The sequence below is a fragment of the Hyla sarda genome, chromosome 8 (genome assembly GCF_029499605.1).
Source record: "Hyla sarda isolate aHylSar1 chromosome 8, aHylSar1.hap1, whole genome shotgun sequence".
Lineage (NCBI taxonomy): Eukaryota > Metazoa > Chordata > Amphibia > Anura > Hylidae > Hyla > Hyla sarda.
Window position 1 is genome coordinate 86,279,994 of NC_079196.1, and position 13,714 is coordinate 86,293,707.

Below are 13,714 nucleotides of genomic sequence, written 5' to 3' on the forward strand. Positions count from 1 at the left end.
ACACTGAGTAAATCAAGTGTAATTCTTTCCGAAAAATTTACAGGCGGAAAAAATAATGTTATTTTTGCGCAAAATCGGCAAGCAATTTGCGTGCGGAAATGGGGGAGTAAGAAGTGAAGGGTTTTTGAGCCATTTCAGCGCGAATTCCGCGTGAAAATGATGTCGGGTGGAATTTTTTTTTACCATTGACTTCTATTGATTTCTGCTAGCGGATTCCGCTTGAAGAATGAACATGCTCATTCTTCAAGCAGAACGGAATTCAGCGTCGGAATTCCGCTAGCAGAATTTCCGCAGTGTGAACAGGACAGCGGAAAAAACATTAAAGTCAATGGACAGAGGAGATGTGCATTAGTTTGGAGCGGATAATTCAAGAGGAATTACTCAAGTAAATTCCTCTTGAATTACTCAGTGTAAATGGGGCCTTAAAGTGTTTCTTATATATAAAATTTTGTTTATTTTGTGTGTAGGGCTGGTGGAGGGATTTGGGTAGAATAGGGGCAGAAGTGTGACCAGCAGCAGAGCATCGCAGGGGGCCATTACCTTTTTTGGTCCAGGGGCCCTGAGTGTTGTCAGTCCGCCCCTGGACATTAGTGACTCAAATAAGCACATGCATTTCTAGACTTGCTGCTGAAAGTGTTCATAGTTGAGCGGGCCCCATGGTTTTTTAGATACATGGTTGTACCCCTAATCATTAGCATGTATTAGGACTCTAATAGCCAATAGACATTTATGGCAATACACAATTTATATAGCTTCATGTTCTTTTTTCTTTTCACCAAAAATCCCTTTTTTTTAAATCTTTTTTGTTTATGTGCTATGTTCCAAAAACCATAACTTTTTAATTTTTCATCTGACTGCATTGTGTGAGGCCTTTTTTTCTTGTGGGACTGGCTGTAAATTTTATTGGTACCATTTCCCTTTTGGATAATTTTTATTCCACATTTGGAACCAAAATTAGATTCTTTTTTTTTTTCTTCACAGTGTTTACCATGCAATATAAATAACATTATCATTTTATTGTACAAGTCATTACAAATGTGGCAATACCTATTATGTAAATTGTATAGGTTGTGTGTGTGTGTGTGTGTGTGTGTGTGTGATAATACAGGGCCTTATTAGGAAAGAGGCATTTATTTAATTTTTTTTACACTTTATTTATCCAGCCTATGGCTGGACCTCACAGGCTGCCGTACTTGGCAGACAAGAGGCCATCAGCTGGCCTCTTGCTGCTATGGCAATCATTGGGACTGTTGATAGAGGACAGTCAGTGAACCCTCCCCCTGTCATTCCTATAGATGCCATGGTGAGTACTGTGATTGACAGCTGGCTCTTGCCACTGATGTCCTGCTGATCTATCGTCACACAAAGCAGGAGATCAGATGGATACGTCTAGTTGCGTGAACATGTTAGCAGCTGGGACGTATACATACATCCAGAAGCTGGAAGGGATTAACAGCCAATGGAATTACATCTTATGCACTATGAATTATGCACTAATAAACTATAATATAACACAATAGAAGGAAAAAAATGGCAGATTTTACAGTGAGTGAACAACAGCCTTATACAGTGAACCCTTGACATACGATGGCCTCATCATGCGATAGTTTCAACTTATGACGGGCTCTTATTGTAAGTTGAATGCGGTATCAACTTACGATGCCTTTGTCTGTCGGGGCCATTATGCAAAACCGCTATCTGAAAAGCGCAATCAGATTGCTTTTTTGATGTTTAAGAGGCCTTTTTAAAAATAAGAGAAACAACTTAATTAGTTGCTATGGGCAACTGCACCACTCTTCCTCTACACAGGTTTTGATAAATCTCATCCAGTGAGTCCCCATTGCTAACCTCAGCTTCCTTGTCTGTTGCGCAGTCCTCTCAGTTGCCCGGTGCTCTCAATGAGCGCTGCTCTCCTCTTCCCTCAGACACTAGTGTAGTGACCCAGTACAGAATATAGCATACTGCCCATCCTGTGTGGCAGATGTTGCCTTCAGTGTCCTTATAGGGCCCACACTACTCAGCACTCTATATCTACTACAGTCAATGTATTTTCATTTATTGTATACCTGTTGCTTTAAGCCCTGTTCTTAGAAACATTGTTGTTAGGGGAGTGTGTATGAGGTGAACCATGTGATTTATCTGCCCAATGGGAATGCTCCAAATCTGCTCCATATATAGTGTGGTAGGAGTTTAGAGTTCAGTTCTCTGCTGAGGTACAGTTTGGAGAAGTGTGAGGTGATCTGAGGAGGTCTCAAGTCTAATCCTGCAACCACGCATCTGCTAAGTCATAACCCCAGCACCCAGGTGAATGTCAAGCCTAGCAGTAAGCACTTAAGTCTCAGTGATTTAATTCAAGTCAAGTCAGTCAAGTTAGTCAAGTCCAAGTCACTAAAGTCAAGCGTGGGATGCCATACAGCAAATCAGTCATATACAGCACCATCAACTATAAATCCCAGCGAGCCGATACATTTTCAAGGTTCACCCTGCACCTCTCTTTATACCAATCAGAGCTATAAAGGATTTTATCATCTTTCCTGCCTCAGTAAAGTCAGTTTCCATGTAACCTTACATCTAAGTACTTATTGACCAAAGCCTGGCCCAGGAGAAGCTGGCTCAACCTCGGGTGAAGTATAGGTTAACTATGCCTTGGCATCACAAAAAGGTTAATTTGCACATTACCCTCACCCGACACTACAACTTTTCCACAACAGGATAAGGGTGTGTGCCTTATGCAAGAAAACACCCCCAGTCTGAACTGTGTCCATAGCGTGAGACAAATCGTGCAACAATTACTGCGCCAGACCGCAAGCCTGACGTGCCTCGTATTTTTTGAGAAAGCCATTCACAATGGCGAAAAGGTTTAGAGGAGAGGTGTAATGTTTTAATAGCATGCTTTGCCAGTGTCCTTTCTAGTTAGTACGCCGGGTGTCCGAACTGCAGCCGGACAGCGGAATACACTGGACATACCTAAGAATCAGTAGTCTCTATAGCAGACACTTAAAAAATTTCTTAGAACGGAAATAACTGATCACAGTGTTGCAACTTTTAAACATCACTGCCATCTAGTGGTAAGAAGGGGGAGGCTCCCCTACACGCACATTGAAGAAGGGGGAGGCTCCCCTGAAACGCGTAATCCTCCTATTTTATTGTTTTATGGTTTATCCAATAAACTGTCCAGTGTTTTGTACTACCTGCATCTCTGGCTACAGTTTGTTACCCACACCATTGGAACCAGCAGCGCCATCCAAAGGTTCTTTTTCGCTCTGCTATTGATTGTTCTACTCAGGAGGCGGTTTCACCACTCCTGCAACCTAAGGCTCAGCAGCGGTTCCGGATTCTTTCCCCAAACCCTGTTGTGGGTTGATATGCAAGTTTTTACTTGCTGCAAGGTGAGCAGTCACTACCTAGGGGTCTAAAGAGGCCCCATCTTTCTCGCTCTCTCTCTCTGACTACTCTTACGGTATCACACGAGGCGCCCCCTCTGGTCTCCCTATTTTTTTCTCCCTCTACAGATCCCATCATATAAACGCCTCCAGTAGACTGATAGATACTCACAAGACGCTAAAGACAATGAGCAGTGGTCCTGCAGTGGCAGGAGGCTGGGTTTGTGCTCCCACGCTCCCGGGGCCATTGTGAACTTACAATACTGCTGCATGTGGATAAGAGTCTTTATTATCTGCACACATACTGCCTTTTGCATATCCTATTACTATTTAGAGAGGGGGCCATTGTGTGTATAGTCTGCTCCATCATGTTATATGCCCTGCATTAGGGTAGTTGGTCCACCTTGATGCATTTGTTGTGATCCTAATACTAATATTCAGTTGTGAACACACAAGATATATTCCCCATAGGACATCCCCAAGTGTGATGTTTATACACTGGGGATAGAAACGTTCATTGGGAACAGCTATATTACTATTCTTGTAATTCATACTATTTTTATGACTAAGGTTTGCCATTCATATAGGCAAATGCATTACAAAATATTTTTCCTATTGTGTGTATTATTCTAACCAGTAAATATACTACTACAACTTTATCACGGTATTAATACTGATGTGAAATGAGATCAGTGGATCTTTGATATCTTTTAACTATAATGTAACTGGTGTTTGGAAATAACGTTTTCTTCACTATAGGGGACATGATATTCTAGACAATTTAAAGTATACCATTAAAAGTTAGTTTTTAAATTGGTACTTCCCTCCGATTTTTGTTAAGTTGGTAATGCCTGGGAATCACTTGTATGTGGTTTACAGATTGCCCAAATTCTTATATGTGTTGATTACCATATATAGTGTGCAGGCCCGTCGCTACAGGACAGGCAAACCAAGCAGAGCCGGTGCTTGTTGTGTCGGGCTGTCCTCCTGCCCCTCTCCCGGTTTGGCAGCTCGCCCTGTTGGCCGGCCTGGCCAGCAGAGCGAGAGGCAGAGACTAAAGCCGCTCGGCCTCCAGCTCCTATTTTGTGTGCCCTGCTAACTTGTAGTTGCCGGGAACTCAGGATGTCACCACCCCCAGTTAAGTGCTGTACAGCTACGCGTGTCGGTCTCATATTGACGTTCGCTCACGTCACGTCACACTCCCAGAATTCAAGGGCCGGCGTTACTACGTTCTGACGCCGGCCCTAGGTATTGAGAGAGTGTGATGTGCGCGAACATCATTACCGGTCCGTGCGTAGCTGTGCAAGCCCTTATTTGGGGACTGGGGAAGGTTCCAGCCTGAATTCCCAGCAACTGCAGAGCCTCTCTTCAGCAGAGGTACCAGCCGGGGGGGGGGGGGGTAAGGCTTGGGGGGTCTAATCTAGGGGTACTACCTGCCTACTGGGGGGAGGGGGTTAATCCGGGGGTACGACCTTCCTACTGGGGGAAGGTGTTAATCTGGGGGTACTACTTGCCCACTGAGCGGGGAGTGGGTTAATCTGGGGGTACTACCTGCCTACTAGGGGGAGGTGAGGGGGTTAATCTGGGGGTACTACCTGCCTACTGGGGGGAGGGGGTTAATCTGGGGGTACTACCTGCCTACTGGGAGGAGGGGGTTAACCACTGTATGATTTATTTAGTGGTACATGTGTTTATCAGGGGAAATTGTCCTACCTATGTTAATGTATGTGTGTGTATATATATATATCTATATCTATATATATATATATCTATATATATATATATATATGTATAGAAACAATCCAAGTGAAGAAGCACCATGCGTGGCTGTTGCCAAGGATTCCAGATCCCGTTGGGTGCTCAGCTCCAGGGTCCGACTCAGGCCCCAAGAAATTCACCACAGAACAAAGAGAGCTGCACTCCAGATACATATAACCCCGTGCGGGTGTATTTATTCACACATCTGTAGGAAAGCGCTTTCCTACAGATGTGTGAATAAATACACCCGCACGGGGTTATACGTATCTGGAGTGCAGCTCTCTTTGTTCTGTGGTATATATATATATATATATATATATATATATATATACATATATATATATATGATTTCTTACTTTTTTTCATTATGTACCCTATTATAACTAACTATGATTGACATTTGGTCCCTCTCTTTTTTTTGGCTCTGCCTTCACATAGCCACACCCATTTTGCTTGGGGCCCCCAAATTCCTTCAAACGGCCCTGATAGTGTGGTGGGTGAGAGTTCAGTTCTCTGCTGAGGTACAGTTTGGAGAAGTGTGAAGTGAGTCTATGAGGTGATTTTGAGGAGGCCTCAAGTCTAATCCTGCAACCACCAAGTCACTAAAGTCAAGCGTGGAATGCTATACAGCAAATCAGTCTTATACATCACAATCAACTATAAGTCCCAGCAAGCCGATAAGCTTCCAAGGTTCAACCTGCACCTCTCTTTGTACCAATCTGAGCTGTAAAGGATTTTATCATCTATTCTGCCTCAGTAAAGTCAGTTTCCATGTAACCTTGCGTCAGAGTACTTATTGCCCCGTGCCTGGCCAAGGAGAAGCTGGCTCAACCTTGGGTGGTGTACAGGCTAACCACGCCCTGACATCAGAAAAAGGTTAATTGGCATATTACCCCCACCCAACACCACACTAGGGGTCCCACTGTACCTCTAGCGTGCACAGCGAGCATCGAGACGTCGACCCTTATTACCTATTGAAATCCAGCGGGGGTCTGTACTGTGGGCTGAAGCAGGACACTTTTGATAAATTAGGTGGCCTGGGTAAGAGCTGGTGGCCGGTTTGTTCCTGAGAATGCCTGCATTGTGTTAGTTTGTGATGCCAAGTTGTAATGTCCTGAACTAAAAGTCATCCTCAGGCTTGAAAAAAAGTTAGAGGCGATCTCCATCTATATTTATTATTTAAAAGAAATCTGATTAATAGCACGGCCTTAGCTAAACAGTGCGATAAGGAACCACCAAACCTCTCTTTCCCAATCAGGGTGCCTCCAGCTGTTGCAAAGCTACAGCTTTCGGCATGGCCATCCAGCCAAAGGCTCTCCGGGCATGCTGGGAGTTGTTTTGCAACAGTTGGATGCACACTTGTTGGGAAACACTGCTATTCTCTATGCTCACTACTGACAGTGTTCAAAACATAATAACACTGTACAATACTGTTCATTTTTCTTTCTCAGCCAGGAACTGATGTCAACATCTAGGGACATTTCGTTGTATAACCTCTTCCTTGCCATCTCCTCTCTCTGGGACTCTGTAAGCATTTCTTTTGCTGGCACTGTCTGGTCTGGTATGCAAATGGTTGAAAAGGGGCAATATTTTTTTTGCTGGCCAGAACCAGAATTCCATTCTGAAATTCTGCAGCAAAACTTCCACTGCAATTCCACACAAATGCAGCTCCAATTTCGTTCAGAATTGAAAAAAGCCACACATTTCTGAAAAAAGCGGTGGATTAAATGGGCACTGTCAGATTCAGAAACTTTTTATATGTTGTACATCTTGGAAGAACATTAACCTTTCTAATATACTTCATAAGACAATTTTATTTCCTTTTTATAGAAATCATGGCTTATAAAATCATGGCTTTGTACAAGCTGAAGCACAGGCATGGACAAAGTCCAGTAAGTGAGGGTGGGCTAGCACTCCTCCGTGTCTGAAAGGACAGGAGAGAGCATAGAGGAGTGCTATCAGACAGGAGAGAACACAGAGGAGTCCTATCAGACAGGAGAGAGCACAGAGGAGTCCTATCAGACAGGAGAGAGTACAGAGGAGTGCTATCAGGCAGGAGAGAGCACAGAGGAGTGCTATCAGACAATAGAGAGCACAGATGAGTCCTATCAGACAACAGAGAGCACTGAGGAGTGCTATCAGACAGGAGAGAGCACAGAGGAGTACTATCAGACAGGAGAGCGTACAGTGGAATACTATCACACAGGAGAGAGCACCGAGGAGTGCTATCAGACAGGAGAGAGCACAGAGGAGTACTATCAGATAGGAGAGAGCATAGAGGAGTCCTATCAGACAGGAAAGAGCACAGAGGAGTCCTATCAGACAGGACAGAACACAGAGGCGTCCTATCAGACAGGAGAGAGCACAGAGGAGTACTATCAGAAAGGAGAGAGCACAGAGGAGTCCTGTCAGACAGGAGAGAACACAGAGGAGTCCTATCAGACAGGAGAAAGCAAAGAGGAGTACTATCAGAAAGGAGAGAGCACAGACAAGTGCTATTAGACAGGAGAGAGCACAGAGGAGTCCTATCAGACAGGAGAGAGCACCGAGGAGTGCTATCAGACAGGAGAGAGCACAGAGGAGTCATATCAGACAGGAGAGAGCAAAGAGGAGTGCTATAAGACAGAAGAGAGCACAGGTGTGCTATCAGACAGGAGAGAGCACAGAGGAGTCCTATCAGACAACAGAGAGCACAGAGGAGTGCTTTCAGACAGGAGAGAGAACAGAGAAGTCCTGTCAGACAGGAGGGAGCACAGAGGAGTCCTACCAGACAGGAGGGAGCAAAAAGGTGTGCTATCAGGCAGGAGAGAGCACAGAGGAGTGCTATCAGACAAGAGAGAGCACAGAGGAGTCCTATCAGACAACAGAGAGCACAGATGAGTGCTATCAGACAGGAGAGAGCACAGAGGAGTACTATCAGACAGGAGAGCGTACAGAGGAATACTATCACACAGGAGAGAGCACCGAGGAGTGCTATCAGACAGGAGAGAGCACAGAGGAGTCCTATCAGACAGGAGAGAACACAGAGGAGTCCTATCAGACAGGAGAGAGCACAGAGGAGTACTATCAGACAGGAGAGAACACAGAGGAGTCCTATCAGACAGGAGAGAGCACAGAGGAGTACTATCAGAAAGGAGAGAGCACAGAGGAGTCCTGTCAGACAAGAGAGAACACAGAGGAGTCCTATCAGACAGGAGAAAGCACAGAGGAGTACTATCAGAAAGGAGAGAGCACAGAGAAGTGCTATTAGACAGGAGAGAGCACAGATGAGTCCTATCAGACAGGAGAGAGCACAGAGGAGTCCTATCAGAAAGGAGAGAGCACAGAGGAGTGCTAGCCCACCCTCACTTACTGGACATTGTCTATGCCTGTGCTTCAGCTTGGACAAAGCCATGATTTCTATATAAAGGAAATACATTTTTCTTATGAAGTAAATTAGAAAATTAGAAAGGTCAATGTTTTGCCAAGATATAAAACCTTTAAAAAGTTTTTGTATCTGACAGTTGCTGAATTTCAGTAATGTTTCAACAGTGACTCCTACCTACCTAGTTTTTGCCAGACTCCTAAATGTCAGATTTGCTTATCAGCAAAACCTCTTTGAGAAGACCACCAACAATTGCATTGTAAATTGGTCTTCTCAAAGAAAATTTCCTCTATAAATAATGTATGGATGTGTAAAGATAGTCACATGAAAACTTGTCTAGACAAAGGGGTACTCTGTTCGAGGGGTGTGATTGTAAAGGCTTTCTTCATACTACTGCATAGAGTGCTTACGTTCCTTAGTGGGTGTAAGCAGATGCATGAAACTATTATTAAAATCAGTTTATGCCTGAAATAATACTGGAAACAATACTGGAAACAATTCAAAGTAACATTTACAAAAAAAATCTAAATGCTGGATTTTACAGGAGTAATTATAGTCATTAATAAGCCCCATACACGCGGAATATAAAAGTTCTCTTCTGCTATTGCAGAACACCCTTTATTCTTCACCACCCAGCTATTTCACAAATGTTGTGTTCATTAATAATAATAAAAAAGAAACCAAATTAGCTTGCTACCCGGTAAAGACCAGACACTTGTTTCCCCTGTATTGGTCCCAGCTTCATTAGTGGAGAAGGTATCCAAAAATATTCCAAATACTACAGATACCTGGCGTTGGTAACTGTCTTAGTGTATGCCTTTTAGGGGCAAATGCTGCATAGAGGGAGAGCAATGGGAACAGTTTATTTTTTCTTCTTATAGCTGCAATGACTATGTGAAATACAGGGTTCATTATTTAATTTCAAGAATATTTGGGGTATATTTTAAGAGTAATTGATAAATGTAACATTTTAAAGGCACATATTATTTGTTAGATTAAAGTGTACCTCTAATGTTTTTAATACAAATTACTATAATGCTGCACAGTGCAACTAGCTGTCAAAGAGATTTTTGATTTTTTTGATCGGTCTTTTTGATCGCTTTTTATTCATTTTTGAAGGTATAAAAAGTGACCAAAAAGACGCTTTTTTTGACTTTGGCATTTTTTTGCACACACACCATTGACCAATGCGGTTTAATTAACAATATATTTTTATGGTTCAGACATTTACGCACGCAGCGATACCATGTTTGTTTTTATTTTAATTTACACACTTTTTTTATTTAATGGGAAAAGGGGGGTGATTCTGATTTTTATTAGGGAAGGGGTTAAATCACATTTATTCACTTTTTTTTAAACTTTTTTAATGCAGTGTTATAGCCCCCTCTAATGGCTATAAAACTGCATGCACTGATCTCTTACACTGTTCAATGCATTGCCATAGGAATGCATTGATCAGTGTTTTCTGCGCTTGATTGCTCAAGCCTGGATTTCAGGCTTGGAGCAATAAAACGCCGACCGGATAGCTGGGAGCAAGGTTAGACACCTCCCACTGTCCTGGCAGCTATTCAGGATGCTGCGATTTCACCACGGCGATCCTGAACAGCTCCAGCAGTGTATCACGGCGTCTAAAGGGATAATACCGGACATCAGCCCGATCGGCAATTAGCCGCAGGTCCTGGTTGCTGATAGCAACCGGGACCTCACAGATACGAAGCACGCTCAGCTTCTGATCGCGCTTCAGATCCGGAGCCGGCCACAGGATGTAAATATACGTCCGTGGTCGTTAAAGGGGTACTCCGGCGCTTAGACATCTTATCCCCTATCCAAAGGACGCACCACCCCAGTTAAAATCAGCCCCCGGAGCTCCGGGCCTGATTACCGGTTACCACAGGTCCGGTGGCGTGTGACGTCACGCCTTCGCCCCGTGTGACGTCATGCTCCGCCCCTCAATGCAAGCCTATGGGAGGGGGGACTTCTGCTCTGGTCTGAGATCGAGCAGAATAGAGCAGAAGATCACCGATAATACTGATCAGTGCTATGCCCTATACATAGCACTGAACAGTATTAGCGATCAAAGGATGGCTATAGCTAGTCCCCTATGGGGACATAAAAAGTGTAAAAAAAAAAACAGTTGAGAAATGTAAAAATAAAAAGTAAAAAAAAAAAGTGAAAAATCCCCCCCCCCCCAATAAAAATGAAAATTGTCAGTTTTTCCCATTTTACCCCCAAAAAGCATAAACTTTTTTTTGTAAACATATTTGGTATTGCCGCATGTGTAAATGTCCTAACTATAAAAATATAATGTTAGTGATCCCGTAGGTGAATGGCGTAAACGTAAAAAATGTAAAAGTCCAAAAATGCAGTTTTTTGTCACATTTTATAAAAAAAATGAATAAAAAATTATCTAAAAGCTTTATATATGCAAATGTGGTATCAATAAAAAGTACAGATGATGGTGAAAAAAATGAGCCCTCATACCGCCTTATTTATAGAAAAATGAAAAAGTTATAGGTGGTCAAAATAGGGCGATTTTAGATTACTGATTTTGTACAAAAAGTTTTAGATTTTTTTTAAGCGGTACAAAAATATAAAAGTATCTAGCCATGGGTATCATTTTAATCGTATTGACCCACAGAATAAAGAACACATGTCATATTTACCGTAAAGTGTACAGTGTGAAAACAAAACCCTTCAAAATGTGCAAAATTGTGGTTTTCATTTAAATTTCCTCCCTAAAATGTTTTTTATTTGGGTTCGCCGTACATTTAATGGTAAAATGAGAGGTTTCATTACAAAGTACAATTGGTCAAGCAAAAAACAAGCCCTTTATATGGGTCTGTAGATGGAAATATAAATGAGTTATGGATTTTAGAAGGCGAGGAGGAAAAAACAAAAATGCAAAAATAAAACTGGCCTTGTCCTGAAGGTGAAAACGGGCTTGGTCCTTAAAGGGGTACTCCGGTGCTTAGATATCTTATCCCCTATCCAAAGGATAGGGGATAAGATGCCTGACCGCTGGAGTCCCGCCGCTGGGGACCCCCCGTGATCTTGCACACGGCACCCCATTTGTAATCAGTCCCCGGAGCATGTTCGCTCCGGGTCTGATTATGGGCGATCACAGGGTGGGCGGCGTGTGATGTCACGCCTGCACCCCCGTGTGACGTCATGCGTGTATTTAGAGTCTAAAGTAGAGTTTCACATGTTTGTGCCCTAATTAGGGCTAATAGATGCACCTTATATGCTTTTGAAACTGTTGTGCACCACAGACACGGACAAGCTACTGTGGTATCTGCCACCTATTTTAGCAACCCCAATGCATGATATGTGTATGGTATGAACTACAGAGACTCAGGAACTGCAATCTGAAATCAGAAACTGTCACACTGCAACATTTTTCGCCACTAACACTGTGGCTTTCTCAAGGAGAACAAATTTATGACTCCTGCAATTCTCCCTGGCATGCTGGATATCAGCTTTTGGGCCACATGTTGCATTATTGGTGTTCAGAGTTTATCACAACTTCTGTGATTTTGTTTGTGCATGCACTTTTCGAGGATTGACCACAAGTTTGGTATGTGGTAGTCTGTAATTTATGAAGATACAAAAATACAGCACAAAGCACAAAAATCACAAATCTCCACTACTCCAAGCAGAGATCTAGAAAAAGACCTAGTTATATGTTTTTAATCTCATAGCCTTCTTTAGTGTACTTGTGATAAATTTCCCTCAAGTTAACAAAATTCAATGCAAAAAAAAAGCACAAAGAAAAGCAACTACACACAATGACAAATTATAAACTCCCAATTATCCTTTGGATAGTGGATAAGATGTGCCCTTTTAAGGCTGGATTTGCACATTGTACTGTTCAGTATTTGGTACTTATGTTTTTTTGGTCAGAGGGAACATAAGCTACGGTTACAAATCATTGATTCACATGATTAATAAATTACGAGTTGTAATGAGAAAAGTGAAACTGACAAAATGTCACAAAAATTGCATCACAGAGAACAGAAAAACAGGCATTTTTGGGCTTTTTTTGTAAAAAACAAAGCAAAAAAGATGAACATAAAGATTGTGTGTGAAATCAGCCATAACATGGTTTCTTCTGTTTTATATTTTGATTATATCTAATTATTATTTTGCACATATATTGCATGTAGCATTAATATATATCACAATAAACAATATAATAAACAATGTCTGAAGATATTGGTAAACTGAAAGGAGTTAAAAGTGGTGAATGCAAGAAGACTGTACTAAAGAAAAACACAAAGCAAGTAATGAGACTAAATATGTCTTTAAATGTCTTGTTTGCTGAAAGAAAGTAAATGTGAAATGAATGGAAATGGAAATAATCATAGCAGCTGGTTATACAGAAAAACATTAATTCATGAAAAACTGTGGGTGCAAAAAACTGTGGGTACAAAGGTTGGTACAAAATGCTGTTTAACCTTATGCACAAATAATAAGTTGATTTTAAAAATGGGTCATTGGAGGCGTTTGCTTGGGTAAAGTGGGTCTGTGGAAGAAAATTGTAGCTGTGTTAGTGTTAAAATGAGGTCAAAATAAGCAGATGCACACAAAGGCTTTAAAATTAGCATTTGAAGAAAACAGCTTTTCCATTTGGAACCTCCTCCTCTATAGTCTCCATTTGGAAATTATGACGTGTTGTTATTTTTGGTCCTTATAAAAAACAAGTCATACAAAAGTAAAAAAAAAAAAGTTAATGAAAAGCAATATACAGTGTACTATATATACAGTATACTATATATATATATATATATATATATATATATATATATATATATATAGTGTATAGTACTAAATAATGTATTCTCCATAGGATAGTTGTAGAGTGCCAATGTGTAAAAACATGACTAAATAGATCTCTGTTAATATATGTGTACATTGTGATCAAATCGCCCCTAAGACTTCTTTCTTCCAAACTAAATAACCCCAAGCTTGATAACCTGTCTTGGTCCTGTAATTCATTCCCTTAATTACCTTGGTCACCCTTCTCTGCAACCACTCCATTTTAGCCATGTCCTTCTTATAAGTGCTTTTGTCATTGAATGTAAATAAAATTGGGCACATATTTTCCAACTTTTGTTCTGACTTTTCAAGGTCAACTGTTGCCTGTTTACCGAAGTTCATGTACCACAGAGAAATGTAGAGTTTCCGTACTGTTATCCCACATAATTTCATC

General features: G+C 41.7%; 1 protein-coding gene across 1 annotated transcript in view; it reads left to right on the forward strand.

Moving 5' to 3' along the window:
* The first annotated feature begins 1,278 nt into the window (after nt 1-1,278).
* LOC130284785 (glucosidase 2 subunit beta-like) overlaps nt 1,279-13,714 on the forward strand; it is an 81,955-nt gene continuing 69,519 nt past the window's right edge. The window contains exon 1 of the mRNA XM_056535535.1: nt 1,279-1,303. The gene's annotated coding sequence lies outside the window, so the exon portion shown is untranslated. The remainder of the gene's footprint in view (nt 1,304-13,714) is intronic.